Genomic DNA, 6,836 nt, shown 5'->3' with positions numbered 1-6,836 from the left:
TATTTATCCCTGAATATACATTGTGGCACAATGTTTCAGTACATAAAACAATATATGCAAAGGTCAGGAACATTTTGCCAAGTTTCTACATCTCCATTATGTCTTTGTTGCTGAGTGCTGCATATTTTAATAATTTACATTTTAGTTTAGCAGGGAGTTTAGTGCATGTGACTCCACCTGATCTGAGTGAAATGTTTTCCTTGCTCTTTTCAAGATTTAAGTTTCTTTTGGAAAAAAGTTATTACGTCATTAAGAAAAGAGAACCCACCATTTTGCATACGAACATTTTTCTCAGCTTGCCATCGTGCCTGCTGTTCATATTCACTGTCCAGTTTTTCTTTTGCTTTTTCAAAAGCTTCGCCTTCAGATGTAGCCCTCAGAGTTTCTGTTTTCTTCTGTCTCTGCTCCTCATTCTCTTTCAGGATATGACCTTTTTCTGCCTCAAATTCTTTCTCTCTGTCAAGCATCTCATTAGTGTAATGTTGCCCACCATTCCCAGTGACTATTTTGTCAATCTGTTCAAACAACTGATTGACCTGTTCTGGATTCTTTTCTTCATTATTAAACACATGGAATCTTCCACCACATGTTTTGATGAAACTGAGCAGTTTTGGACTTTTACGCACAAATTTGTGAATGTTTCTGCCCTCTAATCGATCTCCATGAGTGAACAGTGCCATGGTGTATGTGGAGGATTCCTCACCAAAAACAGCTTGAATGATCCTAACAGCTTCTGCCTCTTCATCAGTGAATCTGCCCAGCTGAACCACAACTAAGAAGACATGTGGACCGGGAGCAGAGAGTAGGATGCAGCGTTTAATTCTGTCGATCACCTCATATTTAGTTAGGCTGGTATCAAACAGACCCGGAGTGTCAATAACTAATACATTTCTTCCATTTACCGTTGCATTATTTTTTTCACATTGCTTAGTCACAGAGGAGGAGGATAACTCTGATTTAAATACTTTTTCCCCCAAGATATTGTTTCCTGTTGCACTTCTTCCTGCCCCTGTCATTCCAACCAAAAGAATCCGGAGCGGTTCATCTGAATGATTAATAGGAATTTGATTGTTCATATACTGTGCCATGTAAATTCATTATATATGAATTATACAGTTATTACTATTCTTTTTCAGTCTAAATGTATAAATAAAAGTGATAATATGCAATAATTATAATACTTATCATATAATAATATCAATATTTTCAAGAAAACAACAGTACCTAAATCATTCAAATTGTGATTTTGTTGCACATGCATCTGAAAGATATAATATATAATATTATACATTGTTTCACATACATCGCACTACATTCATGTTTTCAACACATTTTTAATCTTCAAAAAGAAGTAATAAAATGAAGCATTAATTTTATTAATTATTATAGAACACAGCTGTGCAGCTCAAATGAAATAGACTCTTTAAGACAAACATCAAAAATATAGCCATGTAGATACTAACTGGCAATGCTTCTTTGTAATGGTCACTGCTTCCTCACTAAGTAGTGGACATCTGTCAAAATTCACTTCACTTGCAACATGCATAGATGAAACGCATTTGCATAGATTAGAGGCTATAATAGCATAGTAATTTGAGGAAAGTAAATATAATATTAACTTTAAATATATAAATGTATATACATAATACATGTGTATTTAAAATATATATTAGAATTAAATAATTATATTTGTAATTTCCAAAAAAACATAAATTAGGTGGCAGATTTCTGTTATGATATTTAATGTGAAATTCATGTCTTTTTAACTGTTATGTAACTCATGGTCATGATGATTGAATTAACTTTGTAATAACTATGTTGTGCACTTTATATCTGCAAATGGCTCTTTAAACTCTTTAAAATTGCAAGAGACATAATTTCATTACATTTATTTTAGATAAACTTATTGTAGCACTGAGGTGGTGCACAATGACTACTGGGTAAATTTCCCTCTCTACTTCCTGTAAAGTGATCCTTGCTCTCTATATTGGCAATGCTATGCTCCCTGCATCTGTCATTAATTGAAATGAACAGTACATACCTGGTGCACCAGTAATCCAACAAAGATAAGTAGTGCAGGTGGCAAGTAGTTCAAAAAAGTTGAGCCCCTTGACTTATTTGATTTTTGTCCATTAGATGTCTCATTGGAATCCATAGCTATTGAGAAAGTGAGGTCAGAACTGTTGCTCTTGAGTTGAAATTATGAGTAAAACCCAGGCATTTGATAAATATGTTTTATTAAATAAAAGCAACAATTTTACAGTGAATTACAAAGTATTCAAATATGATTACAGTATTTCACTTAGTTATCTACTTGTTTCAATTTCTTGAGCTAGTTATCAATCATTCAAACCTTTTTTGTTTATGCCACTATTCCTTGTTTATCTTGTATTAGTTGAGTAACTCCAAATGTGCTTTATATAGCACATATTTCCTTATTGACACCAACTCTACTTCTACTTCAATCCTAGGTGTATCAGAAATGTATCAAAATTTAGAGTTAAACACACTAAACATAAGATTACATCATTGCACGTGTGCATGCTCACTCTCACCTTTCATTGTGGGAGCAAATAATCAGCATCTGAGTTTCTACTGCTAGTCTGCGTTGTCCTTTTCTCTAAGAAGAGCTTCATTTTTTCTGTTTCTCTTGTGTTACCAGACCGTAAACCTGATAGACTTGTTTATATTCATGGATCACGTGTCTCACATCCTACTCGATGGACACTCTGCTCACTCTCCCGGACTAATGAACCACAACTGCTCCTCATCTTCCTGCAATTAAAATCTTGTACTGCAGTTATATCTGATCAAATGCACATTATTATTCTTTAGTTTGGGTTAAACAAATCAACTTTCATTGACATCCTGTGGTAACTAGGATTTACACAAGCTTCAGTCTGGATCCAGAACACCTGAGAAGAGATGATGCCAACCCCTCAGAGGACCTCAGATGATGCCAACCCTGAAACAACTTACAGAACTACCACATTTTGCTTTAAGTTTGATTGCGTCATATAATAATTGCTGTTAATAGTGTTCATCGTCTGTTTGATTACGTCTTTAATTGATTTTTCCGTACATTTCTGCCATATGAACATTAATTGACAGTTACCACTGATAAGCTACCACTAAATATTGTAGAAACTTAATTTGCTGTAAAGTTGCTTTGCAACGATTTGTATCGTGAAAAGCGCTATACAAATAAACTTGAATTGAATTGAATTCTATGGGCCTTTGTATACTCACAAGTGGATTGCCTACCTGTGTTTTCTTCTTGTTCCTCCATTCCGTTGTCCCATTGCCTACCGTTGTTTGTTCATTTCCTTGTGTGATTCATCTGACATTCTCCCAACTGATCCTAAAAGCTGATCCAGCTTCTCAATCCTCCTCAATACAAATCCTCCTTCAATCCTTCTCAATCCTCAATCCTCCACTAGATTCGCTATCCTCTACATTTAATGGCAAATCAGTCTAATGCATGTTGCAGAATAATTCTGCCTAGTAGGGCCAGAAAAAGCTTTAGATACTCTTGTGCATATGTACATAGAATACACACAACCAACTGTAAAGTGTTCATGCAGGTGTGAGGTATGATCCACACATTTAACAATTTTGATATTTATTAAAATAAACTGTCAACCCATATGTAAACATTGACAGCAATCTAGGCAACGGCATAGAATGAATGACTAAATTACTGTTTTTTATTTAAACCTATTTATTCTCTCAAACCATCAGTTTAACAGTAGTGTAATAGAAACTATACTTGTTCAAATTGGCAAGATGTCAAGATCTCTCATAATTTGATAAATGGCTAATTACGACCTACAGAGACCCACCGTTGGAGGAGTTTAAGAAGAGTAACATAAAAATTTTGTATAAATTATTATGCATGTGCTAGGACAAAAATTACACTGAAGGTACAATGCAATAATAAACATATTTATTTATATAAACAATGCAGCAATGAAAGAAAAATTAAGTACAAAACAATCAAGGGGAGTGGCATCAAATCAAAGAACATTAAAAAACACTCAAGCTCAAGAAGGCCTCTGATGAATAAGAAAAATATAAAAGACTTATCCTTTCTAGCTAACGCACTCTAACTATTTGAACAAAACATACAGCATGTGGCCCTAACTGCTATCACAGCGTTTCTATACATAAAACACCTTCCTAGGGATGCAACAATACAGTTAGCCCACAGTTCAGTTAGCAAACATTTAGTTTCTGTTTGGTTCTGATGGCACAGTAACAGTAATAGGATAAGATGCAGTGTTTCCCCTGCCATTGTTTTAGGGGGGTTAAGGCTATTGTAAGAATAAATGAAGCTTGTTTTATGCTTTCAAATTAGAAAAGCCATAAACCTAGGGGAAACACTGAGATGAAAAAATACTATTATTATTAAAATACTCTTTCTTTATTTTAATAAATAAATAAATAAATACATAGATAAATTAACACTTCCAGAACAAAAAAGTGCTTCTTAACATTGGCAACACACAGCTGACACATGAATTCCTAAATTTTGAAAATGAACATACATGTAAACATAAATTGACCATTTCATACAAACATATCAGTACTTCAGTAAACATAAATTAACCATCTAAATGAAATTTACCAGCACTTTAGTACAGTTAGCCTTCATTTAGAATGTAAAGTGCAATTTCACTTCGGTCAACTATATATTCCTGTATTTTGAGGTTTTTCTGTAAAAAGATAAGCCCACATTGCCAACATTGTCTGCAGCAAGGCGAGGGCGGTTTACACTTCACTCGCAGCAGAGGTACCTGGGACAAAGAGGTCATTGTGCAAATTTTGCTACATGGGGGAACTTCATTAATTTGTTTCCCACCACAAGAATGGATCAGCATCCTCATGAATATTGTTTACTAACTTTTATATGGTGAATTCCTCCTAAGTGAAAGGGCCTGGACTGTTGTTCCTCTCTTCTGAAAAGCTCCCCAAATATCTCTGCCCCTGTGGTCTTCTTCGGGAGGGGGAGAGGATGGATTTTCTTCCTCTGTGGAGGGCACATGATTCTGTGCTAGAGCCTGTGTATCAAAGGGAAAGATCACTTAGTATAATTGCTTCTCCCCCGCACAGATGCACACACCTCAGAACCACAGCCATCTCCAGTGTGACATATGAAAATCACATACAGTTAACAAAAAATATAATCAAATAGTACCTGCTGTTCATGCTCCAGAATTTCTCTGATGATGATGAGCCTATCGAGAGAGTTGTCATCAAAGTATGGCAGGTTTTAATCCTGGGGTCCAGGGCTGGAGGTAATCATGAAGTTCAGAGTCAGTGTACCGCCTTGCCAGGTTATTTGTAATTGCTGCTTTGGCTTCTCTGACTGTTGCACTATCCTTAACTCCTGGTGCCATGGATTGGAGATCTCTTTAAGGGAAGGATCATCGATATAATGTGCCTTGTTACACTGATCAAGAGACTTGTCAGTGTTTTCAGTGGTTTGAGGACCTAGGTTCTTCTGCCAGTTTCTGTTCACTGTCATTCAACATTGCTATGTTCTTGACAGACACCTTTTTGTCCAATAAGGCAGAATAGGTGGCGGGCCGCTGTTCTGTGTATTTTTCCAACATGTAATTTATTGAATTCCACCAAGTTGTGACATCATGAATTAATTTGTGTCTGGGCAAGTTTAACATCTCCTGCTTCACAGTCAAAACATGATGGGTGTGAAAAAAGTCACTATTTTTCTGACCCTCCCCACAAGGCTTTTTTGGCTGCGAGGTTTACAACACGTGCTAAGCAACCTATCCGTGGCCCCAGCCCATCAGCTTCATGCATTGCATTCACAGTATTTGCAGCATTATCTGTGGTTACTGGGAGTAACATGTTTGGCCTCCCCAACTTCCACATATTCACTGCATTTGTCAACTCTTCTGCCAAATGAGCACTTGTATAACTTTCATACAGGGGACGGGTTTGGAGTACTGCACTCTTTATTTCCCAAGGACATATAGTGAACAGTAATAGTGAGATAACTCTCTGTTGCCCACAATGTCCAACTATCTGTAGCCAGAGCAAGGCTCTGTGCTTTAGCCAATTCATCTACGATGCTGTTGCATGTCTTTTCATAGAGGTCGGGAATTATCTCAGTACTGAACAATGTGCGAGACAGTAGTCTGTAATCTCAATAACCGAAAACAGCTGCAAATCTTTGGCAATAAACACTTTTTGGATAACTACTCTGCTGTCCTGCTTTCATACAGTGATACTGCTAGGTAATGGCGCCGCAGATGTGCAATCAAGTTTGAAGTGTTTCCATTTGAGTAGGTTGTGTAAAACAATGCTCGGAAAGAGTCATTTTTTTGTTTGCCGTTTTTTCCCCACTGCATTATACTCATAATCAAAACCAAAATGTCCCCACACCACAGATTTGAAAGACGGTTGTGCTTCCTCGTACTGAAGACTCACTTCACCACTCGCCATGTTAAAGTCCCCATGAAATCAAAATTAAAGTTTTTTGGGTGTTAGTATCAATATGTTAGTCTTAAGGTAATCTATAAGGCAGTGTGCTCCAAAACAGTGACAAAATTAGCATTTAGAAGATATAAGCATTCAAAGCTTGCAGTTCGTCACTTCCGCCAAAACAGCTCAATGACTTTTTTGACGTCACATCGTACTTCAGCTTCTCATCAAACTTTCTGTCCAATCAAATGCTCTCTAGAATCCGAAGCTCCCGCCCCCTACACTATAAAATAGACGCTGAAGCCGCTGCTGAAATTACAGACAGTTCTTTATGCTTTCAAAATGCTCTCGAGGTACTTTGATGTCAAACACTGATCGGTCTGAGCCGC

General features: G+C 36.6%; 1 pseudogene; it reads right to left on the bottom strand.

The window, feature by feature from the left end:
- Nucleotides 1–209: 209 nt before the first annotated feature.
- On the bottom strand, nucleotides 210–1,088 carry LOC107552064 (GTPase IMAP family member 4 pseudogene; annotated as a pseudogene).
- Nucleotides 1,089–6,836: the final 5,748 nt, after the last annotated feature.

The sequence above is a fragment of the Sinocyclocheilus grahami genome, unplaced genomic scaffold, assembly GCF_001515645.1.
Source record: "Sinocyclocheilus grahami isolate Dianchi unplaced genomic scaffold, SAMN03320097.WGS_v1.1 scaffold17.1, whole genome shotgun sequence".
Classification (NCBI taxonomy): Eukaryota; Metazoa; Chordata; class Actinopteri; order Cypriniformes; family Cyprinidae; genus Sinocyclocheilus; species Sinocyclocheilus grahami.
The sequence above is the reverse complement of the archived record's forward strand: the minus strand, read 5'-3'. Positions and strand labels throughout refer to the sequence as shown.